This window comes from Nesoenas mayeri (assembly GCF_963082525.1).
Source record: "Nesoenas mayeri genome assembly, chromosome: 35".
NCBI lineage: Eukaryota > Metazoa > Chordata > Aves > Columbiformes > Columbidae > Nesoenas > Nesoenas mayeri.
Window position 1 is genome coordinate 29,096 of NC_137576.1, and position 11,672 is coordinate 40,767.

Genomic DNA, 11,672 nt, shown 5'->3' on the forward strand with positions numbered 1-11,672 from the left:
GGCCCGGTCAGCACTTGGATGGGAGACCTTGTGGCCAGGAAGCCAATGATACCTGGGGGGGATTAGAAGGGGGTGGTCAGTAGGTCAGAGAGGTTCTCCTGACCCTCACATATATATATATATATATATTTATATCTCTATAATACACACAGCCATAACACCCTGAGAATGGCTGATGTGGGAAGCTAAGCAGGGTCGGGCCTGGTCAGCACTTGGATGGGAGACCTTGTGGCCAGGAAGCCAATGATACCTGGGGTGGGTTAGAAGGGGGTGGTCAGTAGGTCAGAGAGGTTCTCCTGCCCCTCACATATATATATATATATATTTATATCTCTATAATACACACAGCCATAACACCCTGAGAATGGCTGATGTGGGAAGCTAAGCAGGGTCGGGCCTGGTCAGCACTTGGATGGGAGACCTTGTGGCCAGGAAGCCAATGATATCTGGGGTGGGTTAGAAGGGGGTGGTCAGTAGGTCAGAGAGGTTCTCCTGCCCCTCACATATATATATATATAGATATCTCTATAATATATACAGTTATAGCACCCTGAGAGTGGCTGATGTTGGAAGCTAAGCAGAGTCGGGCCCGGTCAGCACTTGGATGGGAGACCTTGTGGCCAGGAAGCCAATGATACCTGGGGGGATTAGAAGGGGGTGGTCAGTAGGTCAGAGAGGTTCTCCTGCCCCTCTGCTCTGCCCTGGTGAGACCACACCTGGAATATTGTGTCCAATTGTGTTTCCCCTTATTGTCCTCACATTTCTTCAGTTTTAACATTTATTTACCCTGTTTTTTCCCCAAATTTCCTCTATTTTTCCCAGTTTCCCTGATTTTTCCCTCATACTCCCTCAATTTTGGTACAGTTTGCCATCGTCATGTTGGGTTGGTCATTGTTGGGTTGGCTTGGTCATCGTTGGGTTGGGTTGGTCATCATGGGGTTGAGCTGGTTGTCATCAGGTTGGGTTGGTCTTCATCATAGGGTTGGGTTGATCATCATGGGGTTTGGTTGGTCATCGTTGGGTTGAGTTGGTCATCATTGGGTTGAGTTGGTCATCGTTGGCTTGGGTTGGTCATCGTTGGCTTGGGTTGGTCATCATCGTGGTGGGTTGATCATTGTTGGGTGGAGTTGGTCATCATCGTTGGGTGGAGTTGGTCATCATCGTTGGGTTGAGTTGGTGATCGTTGGGTTGAGTTGGTCATTGTTGGGTTGAGTTGGTCATCATCGTGTTGGGTTGATCATTGTTGGGTTGAGTTGGTCATCATCGTGTTGAGTTGGTCATCGTTGGGTTGGGTTGGTCATCGTTGGGTTGGGTTGGTCATCGTTGGGTTGGGCTGGTCATCGTTGGGTTGGGTTGGCCATCGTTGGGTTGGGTTGGTTTGGTCATCATGGCGTTGGGTTGGTCATCGTTGGGTTGGGTTGGTCATCGTTGGGTTGGGTTGGTCATCATGGCATTGGGTTGGCCATAGTTGGCTTGGGTTGGTCATCGTTGGGTTGGGTTGGTTTGGTCATCATGGCGTTGGGTTGGTCATCGTTGGGTTGGGTTTACCATTATTGGATTGACCATCCTTGGGCTGGGTTGGCCATTGTTTGGTTTTGTCCATCGTGTCCTAACGACCTCTTTTCCCCTCCCCCAACCGACAAAATAGCCCCCCAAACCCCCTCCCCCACTCCGTGCTGGTGCCCCCACCCACAACACCAGAAAACACACAAAAAAACACCCCAAACACCAAAAAAGGGGTGAAAAACCCCCAAAAGGAGCTCAACACCCAATTTGTTCCCCAATTCCTCATCTCCGAGGGGCGACAGGGACAAATCGCCCATAAAACACCTGTTTCTTTCCTTTTCGCCCCGTTCTTCTCGCACCGGAAAAGCCGCCAAGCGTTTTGGGGTGAAAAACAGCTACTTTGGGAGTGGCTGATGACTCAGAGGGAGAAACGCGCTGCGAAAAACAGGAAACACCTGCTTCCCCCCCAAAAAACATCCAGACGATGCCGGGGGAGCTCGAGAGCAACTTTGGGGGGAAACGGCACCGACGTCTGCGCAAAAATGACTCATTTAGCCCCAAAAAACCCTGAGAGAGGAGAAATGAAACTATTTGATACAGTAAACAGAATTCGATGAGTTTTGTTCGGGGCCAAAAGGGGCGATTTTGGGGCCTCGGGCACGTAGATGCGGCACAGAAGTAAAGGTTGGGGGTAGAAATTGAGTTTTTTGGAGTTCGATGAATTCGGGATGATTTGTAGATTAAAAATGGGTTTATTTTGGGGGAAATTGGTGGGTTTTTTGGAGAATTGGGTGCAATTTCCTAACAGAAAATGGGTTGATTTCAGTGAAAAACGGGGCAATTTCAATGGAAAACGTGTTTTTGTTCCACCTGATGGATCCTTGAATGGCTTGAAATGATGGAGGGGACAACCCAAGGTTGAGGGTCTTCGCCCTCCCATGGCGTCACAGGACCTGGGGGAAGACACCATGAGTTAATTAACCATTAATTAGGCACCGAGGAGCCCCCCATGGGGTGGGTACCTTGAAGAGGGTGACGCCGGTGCTGTAGAAGAGGCTGAGGAGGAAGAGGATGACGAAGGTCACGGCCATCCAGAGGTCGGTGGCGTCTTCCTCCCCTTGGTTTGGGGACTCATCACCCAGCAGCACCAGGACATGGGCGGGGGACACTGGGGACAAAGAGGACACCAATGAGGCCCCTTTTCCACCCTTTTTCCACTTATTTTCCACTCATTTCCACCCCTTTTCCACTCATTTCCACCCTTTTTCCACTTATTTTCCACTTATTTTCCACTTATTTTCCACCCCTTTTCCACCCCTTTTCCACCCCCTTTCTACCCCTTTTCTACCCCTTTTCCACCCCTTTCTTTCTTTTCCACCCCTTTCTTTTCCACCCCTTTTCCACCCCTTTTCCACCCCTTTCCTACCTCTTTCCTACCCCTTTTCCACCCCCTTTCCACTCCTTTCTTTTCTACCCCTTTTCTACCCCTTTTCTACCCCTTTTCCACCCCTTTTCCACCCCTTTCTTTTCCACCCCTTTCTTTTCCACCCCTTTTCCACCCCTTTTCCACCCCTTTTCTACCCCTTTTCCACCCCTTTTCCACTTTTCCACCCCTTTTCCACCCCATTTCCACCCCTTTCCCCCCAATTCACCAGTGAAACCTTCCCCGGGAAAAGCGGCCACGAGGATTTTTGACACAAGCCCCAAAACCCTCCAATTTCCACCCATTTTCCACCCAGTTCTTGTCCCAAACCCACCTACGAGCAAAGGGACCGGGAGGCTTTAAGACCACCCATTTTTACCCATTTTCACCCATTTTCTACCCAAATCTTGCCTGAAAACAGCGTTATAAGCAAAGAACCCACGACGCTTTTTGAGACGTGCACCAAAAAATCCCATTTTTGCCCGTTTTCCACCCAATTATTCACCAAACCCTCCTGGGATTAAAAGACCTGAGCGGATTTTTGCTTCAAGCACTAAAAATATCCATTTTTGCCCGTTTTCAACACTTTTTCCACCCAGCTCCTCTTAAACACCCCAAAACCTCCTCACTAGTTGAGCTCGGTTGATATTTTAGGGTGAAAAACGCTGATTTGGGGCAAATCGGCCTCTTTTGGACTAAAGCGGCCGTAGAGGTCTACTCAACAATTGGGATTTTGGGGTCAAAATATGAATTTGGGGGTTGTTTTCATGTTTTTTTTTAATCCAGCTGCCTAATTACACCCCCCCACATGTCTCTCGCCCCTCCCCACTTAATTAACCACACCCTTAATTGCAATTAAGGCAAGGGGTGTGGTTTATTGGAGCGGGAGCACATAAGGCCTACCCAGGACTTGGGCTTTTTGCTTCAAAAATGAGCTTTTGGGGGCCGTTTTTTTGCGCTTTTTCTTTATTTTAATGCCCAATTAGAGCTCCCACACATCCCTCACTTCATTAATCTCCGCTTTAATTACAATTAAACCCGCGGACGGGGTTTATTTGATGGGCAGAGCCTTGTATAATGGGGCCTACCCAAGCTTTGCCGCAAGTGCGTTTTTTGGGATTGTTTTTTGCATTTTTTAAAATTTAAATGCCAAAACACGCCCTCCCCCCCATTTCTCTCACCCATCCCCACCTATTAACCCCACCGCTAATTACAATTAAGCCAAGGGGCGGGGTTTATTTGAACAGATGCGGCCTCCCCAAGCGTCAGGCCTTTTGCTCAAAATACAACCTTTTCAGGGCGGGTTTTTTTTGGGTATTTTTCTTTATTTTAATGCGGAAACACAACCCCCCCACCCCCATGTTGGCGCTCAGTAGCACGTGTCATCGGCACCGGCCAAAACCACCGAGACGTTGACGTTGGTGGGTTTACCCGAGCTCTTGTCCACACTCTTCTGGATGAAGTTCATGGGGATGCCGTCATGGCCGACGACGCAGGAGAAGGTGTCGCCGCGCTGCCATTGGCTGGCCGGCACCTCCAGGAGGCTGTAGGTGCTGTAGGTGTCCCCCTGGCGCCGCGGCTTGAAGGTGGAGACGCTCTCGGGCGCCACCGGGACGTCGCCGTGGGTCCAGGTCACCAAGATGGCCGCCGGCTGGAAGCCGGTCGCCAGGCAGGTCAGCGTCACGGCCTCCTGGCGGGCCAGCTCCTCGGGCGCCGGCGGGAACACGTACACGGACGGGGCCCTCACGGGCGCGGCTGCGGGCGGGGAGACGGGTCAGCGGGCGGCTGCTGGGCCTGCCCGGTAAGCTAGGCCTAACCGGTAAGCTAGGCCTAACCGGTAAGCTAGGCCTAACCAGTAAGCTAGGCCTTCCCGGTAAGGTAGGCCTTCCCCAGTAAACTAGGCCTTTCCTGGTAAGCTAGGTCTTCCCAGTAAGCTAGGCCTTCCCTGGTAAGATAGGCCTGCCCAGTAAGCTAGGCCTTTCCTGGTAAGCTAGGTCTTCCCCAGTAACCCAGGCCTTCCCCGGTAAGCTAGGCCCTTGTCAGTAAGCTAGGCCTTTCCTGGTAAGCTAGGTCTTCCCCAGTAAGCTAGGCCTTTCCCTGTAAGCTAGGCCTTCCCAGTAACCTACACCTTTCCTGGTAAGCTATTCCTTCCCCGGTAAGCTAGGCCTTCCCCGGTAAGCTAGGCCTTCCCCAGTAAGCTAGGCCTTTCCCAGTAAGCTAGGCCTTTCCTGGTAAGCTAGGCCTTCCCAGTAACCTACACCTTTCCTGGTAAGCTAGGCCTTCCCCGGTAAGCTAAGCCTTTCCTGGTAAGCTAGGCCTTCCCCAGTAAGCTAGGCCTTCCCCGGTAAGCTAGGCCTCTCCTGTTAAGCTAGGTCTTCCCCAATAAGCCAGGCCTTTCCCAGTAAGCTAGGCCTTTCCTGGTAAGCTAGGCCTTTCCCAGTAAGCTAGGCTTTCCCAGTAAGCTAGGCCTTTCCTGGTAAGCTAAGCCTTTCCTGGTAACCTAGGCCTTCCCAGTAACCTAGGCCTTCCCTGGTAACCTAGGCCTTTCCCAGTAAGCTAGGCCTTTCCCAGTAAGCTACGTCTTCCCCAGTAACCTCGGCCTTCCCGGTAAGCTAGGCCCTTCGCAGTAAGTTAGGCCCTTCCCAGTAAGCTAGGCCTTTCCCGGTAAGCTAGGCCTTCCCCAATAAGCTAAGCCTTTCCAGGGATCTCCAGCCCACCCTCCCCCACCCCAGTAACCCTTCCTGGCAGCCGCCATCTTGGATCTCCAGCCCACCCCCTCCCCTCAGGGCGCTACCGGGAGTGGGCGGGGCTTAGCGGGGGTGGGGGCGGGACATACCGAGGTCTTTCTGGACGAACTTGATGACGTCATCACCAAGGTCGGGGTCGGTGACCTCACAGGTGAACTTCTCGCCCGAGTTCCACTCCTCGGCGCAGATCTTCAGGACGCTGGCGAGGCGGTAGAGCCCATTGGCCAGTCGCTCGGCGGGCAATGACGTCACGTCGATGGCGTCACCGCGGTCCCGCCTCCAGGTGAACCTGACCTCATCCGGCGTCTTGACGTTGGTGGCCACGCAGGTGACGCTGGCGTTGCCGCTGATGTAAAGGTCCTCCAGGGTCGGGGGGTAGAGCGCCACCTCCACGCTGGGTTTGGGACCTGGGGGCGGGGTCACGGGCACCATGACGGGCGCGGGACGTGGGTGGTGGGCGCCCGGAAGGCACGTCCCGCCAGGAGGTGCTTGGGGTGGTGGGCGCCATAATGGACGACGGTTCAAGTGGCTCGACCGACCAATCAACCGTCTTCTCAACTGATCAATCAACCAACCAACCAACCAACCAACCAACCGTCTTCTCAACTGACCAATCAACCAACCAACCAACTGTCTTCTCAACTGACCAACCAACCAACCAACCAACCAACCAACCAACCAACCATCTTCTCAACTGACCAACCAACCAGCCATCTTCTCAACCAACCAACCAACCAACCAACCAACCAACCAACCAACCAACCAACCATCTTCTCAACCAACCAACCAACCCACCATCTTCTCAACTAACCAACCAACCCACCATCTTCTCAAACAACCAACCACCCACCATCTTCTCAACCAACGAACCAACTCATCATCTTCTCAACCAACCAACCAACCAACCACGCATCTTCTCAACCATCTTCTCAACCAACCAACCAACCAACCATCTTCTCAACCGTCTTCTCAACCAACCCACCATCTTCTCAACTGACCAACCAACCAACCAACCATCTTCTCAACCGACCAACCAACCAACCATCTTCTCAACCATCTTCTCAACCAACCAACCAACCAACCATCTTCTCAACCATCTTCTCAACCAACCCACCATCTTCTCAACCAACCAACCACCTTCTCAACCAACCAACCAACCAACCAACCAACCATCCTCTCAACCATCTTCTCAACCAACCAACCAACCAACCATCTTCTCAACCGTCTTCTCCACCAATCAACCATCTTCACCATCCAACCATCTTCTCTTCTCAACCAACCACATGAAGATCCAGTGCCTCTATGGAGTCAACCACCCAAGTATCTCCTCAACCACCCAACCGCCTCCTCACCTGAGCAGTAGGTGCTGATGTTGAGGACCTTGGGTGTCTCCAGGTCCGGGTGCGTCACCTTGCAGGAGAACTCGGCGCCCAGGTCCCAGCTCTGCCGGCTGACGTTCACCTGGCTGCTGTAGGCGTCACCGCACGTCGTCACCTGCTGGGGGAGGTTCACCAGCTGGTGGTTCACCAACCACTGGACTTGGGTGGAGCTGGCGCTGGGACCTTCCAGGAGACACAGGAGGAGGATCTTCTGCTCGGCCTGGTAAGTGTTGGGGTCGGCCAGGAGCTTGGTCACCAGGTTGGATGCCGAGTTGGTACAGATTCTGTCACCTAGAAGGTCACCAAGATGTCACGTAAGACCAGGCCTAAGAGAAACCTACCGTAGATGTCCACCAAGACCTCAAACGAAGTTAGAATCAAGGCTAGGAATGAGGTTTAGAGGAAAGAACCCATCTTAGATGTCCACCAAGACCTCAGCCAAGGTTAGAACTAGCTCTAGGAGCAAGACTAGCCCATCTTAGGTGTCCACCAAGACCTCAGATGAAGTTAGAATCAAGGCTAGGAATGAGGTTTAGAGGAAAGAAGCCGCCTTAGATGTCCACTGAGACCTCAGCCAAGGTTAGAACTAGCTCTAGGAGCAAGACTAGCCCATTTAGGTGTCCACCAAGACCTCAAACAAGCTTAGAACCAAGTCTAAGACCAAGGCCAAGCCATCTTAGGTGTCCAGCAAGATGTCATAGAAGGTTGGAGTCAAGCCTAGGACCAAGACTTGGAGCAACCAACCCATTCTAGATGTCCACCAAGGCCTCAAACAAGGCTAGGACCAAGACCAACCCCTCTTAGATGTCCACCAAGACTTCACTCAAGACTAGGACCAACTGAAACCCATCTTAGGTGTCCACCATGACCTTAATCAAGACTGCGAGCAAGTCTAGGACCAAGACCAACCCATCCTAGCTGTCCCCCAAGCCCTTGTACAAGGCTGGGCCCAGCTCCAAGCCCTCCTAGATGTCCCCCAAGCCCTTGTACAAGGCTGGGCTCAACTCCAACCCCTCCTAAATGTCCCCCAAGCCTGGAGCAGAGTCTAGACCCAGCCTAACCTCCTCCCCCCAACTTACCTGAGATCTCGTGGGTGACCGGGGTCAAGTACCCATAATCCACCTGGCACTGGAAGTTGGCGCCGTTCAGGTCTCTGGCGGGGACGGTGACGAGGCTGCTGACGCTGTAGGAGGCGCTGTTGCCTCCCGAGGTGACGGGGAAGGTGAGGTTGTTATTTAGAGACCCCCAAGTGACGGCCCCGGGGAGGGGGAAGAAGTTGAGGGCGGCGCAGCCGAAGGTGACGCTGGTGGCGTCGGAGTCGCAGGGACAGGGCAGGAGCGAGAAGACGGTGGGTGCCTGAGCGCGGTCTGCGGAGACAGAACGGCGGCCATCTTGGGCGTGGTCCCAGAGGAGGAACCCCACCAAACAAACAGGAAGTGTCTCCCCCCCTCCCCCCCGGCGTGAGAATTTCCTGTAAACCCGGGTTCTCACCCCAAAAACGGGGCCACGCTCCCCACTGGTGACGTGAAGGGGGTCATGTGACCTTGGTCTATGGGGTCAATCATCCCCCCCAGTCTTTCCCTTGTCTCAGCCTGCGGTGCTGGTGAGTCACTCTGCTAAACCAGGGCTTAAGCTTGACTTTAGGCTCAGGTTTAGGCATAGGCTTGGGCTTAAACCCCCATCAGCTTTTGGTGTAACTTGGGCTTGGGGGGGGCTAACAGGGGGATGCAGTGGGGCAAACGGTCTGCTAAACCAGGGCTTAAGCTTGGCTTTAGGCTTGGCTTTAGGCTTGGCTTTAGGCTTGGGCTTACCACCACTCTTCAGCTTTTGGGATCACCTCAGCTTTAATTGGGGATTGGTTGGGTGGGAGGGGGTGCTGTGGGGGTGCTGCACCCAGTGGCAGCCTAAAGGCTTAATCCTGGCTTTAAGCTGGGCTTGACTAGGAAAAATGAAATAGAAGGGCGGGGGTTGGGAGTGAAGCTTAAAGCTGGGATTTGCTGGAGGCTGAGCCTGAGCTTGGATCCCACAGTTCTAGGTCTCACCTAGAGATTAAGGCTGAGCTTGACTAGCAAACCCCAAAGCTGGGCTTTCCTAGACAATCTCTAAACTGGGCTTGCTGAGTGTTAATGAAACTGAGCATTGTTAGGAAGGCTCTAAACTGGGCTTTTCTAGATAATGTCAAAGCTGAGCTATGCTAGACCAGCTCTATGACTGGCTTTGCTAGATAGTATCAAAGCTGAGCTTTACTGGGATGGCTCTAGGCTGAGCTTTGGTAAAAAATATCAAAACTAAGCTTTGCTGGGATGGCTCTAGGCTGGGCTTTGCTAGACAGTATCAAAGCTGAGCTTTTCTGGAATGGCTCTAGGCTGAGCTTTGCTAGAAAATATCAAAGCTGAGCTTTGCTGGGAGGCTCTAGGCTGGGGTTTGCTAGCTAATATCAAAGCTGAGCTTTGCTGGGATGGCTCTAGGCTGGGCTTTGCTAGCTAATATCAAAGCTGAGCTATGCTGGGATGGCTCTAGGCTGGGCTTTGCTAGATAATATCAAAGCTGAGCTTTGCTGGGATGGGTCTAGGCTGGGCTTTGCTAGATAATATCAAAGCTGAGCTTTGCTAGGATGGCTCTAGGCTGAGCTTTGCTAGAAAATATCAAAGCTAAGCTTTGCTGGGATGGCTCTAGGCTGGGCTTTGCTAGACAATATCAAAGCTGAGCTTTGCTGGGATGGCTCAAAGCTGAGCTTTGCTGGGATGGCTCTAGGCTGGGCTTTGCTAGAAAGTATCAAAGCTGAGCTTGGCTGGGATGGCTCTGGGCTGGACTTTTCTGGGATGGCTCTAGGCTGAGCTTTGCTAGAAAATATCAAAGCTGAGCTTTGCTGGGATGGCTCTAGGCTGAGCTTTGCTAGAAAATATCAAAGCTGAGCTATGCTGGGATGGCTCTAGGCTGGGCTTTGCTAGAAAGTATCAAAGCTGAGCTTTGCTGGGATGGCTCTGAGCTGGGCTTTTCTGGGATGGCTCTAGGCTGAGCTTTGCTAGAAAATATCAAAGCTGAGCTTTGCTAGGATGGCTCTAGGCTGAGCTTTGCTAGAAAGTATCAAAGCTGAGCTTTGCTGGGATGGCTCTGGGCTGGGCTTTTCTGGGATGGCTCTAGGCTGAGCTTTGCTAGAAAATATAAAAGCTAAGCTTTGCTGGGATGGCTCTAGGCTGAGCTTTGCTAGAAAATATCAAAGCTGAGCTTTGCTGGGATGGCTCTAGGCTGAGCTTTGCTAGAAAGTATCAAAGCTGAGCTTTGCTGGGATGGCTCTGGGCTGCGCTTTGCTGGGATGGCTCTAGGCTGAGCTTTGCTAGAAAATATAAAAGCTAAGCTTGGCTGGGATGGCTCTAGGCTGGGCTTTGCAAGATAATATCAAAGCTGAGCTTTGCTGGGATGGCTCAAAGCTGAGCTTTGCTGGGATGGCTCTAGGCTGGGCTTTGCTAGAAAGTATCAAAGCTGAGCTTTGCTGGGATGGCTCTGGGCTGGGCTTTGCTAGAAAGTATCAAAGCTGAGCTTTGCTGGGATGGCTCTGGGCTGAGCTTTGCTAGAAAGTATCAAAGCTGAGCTTTGCTGGGATGGCTCTGGGCTGGGCTTTTCTGGGATGGCTCTAGGCTGAGCTTTGCTAGAAAATATCAAAGCTAAGCTTGGCTGGGATGGCTCTAGGCTGGGCTTTGCAAGATAATATCAAAGCTGAGCTTTGCTGGGATGGCTCTAGGCTGGGCTTTGCTAGTAAGTATCAAAGCTGAGCTTTGCTGGGATGGCTCTGGGCTGGGCTTTTCTGGGATGGCTCTAGGCTGAGCTTTGCTAGATAACATCAAAGCTGAGCTCTTCTGGGATGGCTCTAGGCTGGGCTTTGCTAGATAATATCAAAGCTGAGCTTTGCTGGGATGGCTCTAGGCTGAGCTTTGCTAGAAAATATCAAAGCTAAGCTTTGCTGGGATGGCTCTAGGTTGGGCTTTACTGGATAATACCAAAGCCAAGCCTTATTAGGACAGATCTAAGCTGGGCTATGCTAGATACTATTTAAGCTGGGCCTTGCTAGACCTTCGCTAAGCTGAGCTTTGCTAAATAATCGCAAGGCTGAGCATGGCTGGGCTGGGTCCCCATTTCTGGGGGGGACCTGGGGGTTCCTGGGGGGTTTGGGGTCCCCTGGGTGCCCCTGGGTGCATAGAGGGATTTTGGGGGGTTCTCCTGGGGGTACCCTGGGTGCCCATGGGATTTTGGGGTACCCGAGGTGGGATTGGGGTGCACATGGGTGCCCTTAGGCTTCCCTCGGGGTTTTGGGGTCCCCTGGGTGTTCTTGGGGTGCAAACACGGGTTTTGGGGTGTCCCTGGGTGCAACTAAGTTGCCCTTAGGGTGCACAGGGGGAGTTTTGGGGTGCTCGTGGGGTTTAGGGGTCCTCTTGGGTTCCATTAGGGTGCTCATGGGATTTTTGGGTGCCTGGGGGGAGGTTGGGGTGCACATGGGTGCCTTTAGGGTTCCCTTGGGGTTTTGGGGTACCCTGAGTGCTCTTGGGGTACACAAGGGGAGATTTAGGGGTGCAAATGGATGCCCCTGGGGCTTTGGGGAGCACAGAGCAATTTTGGGGT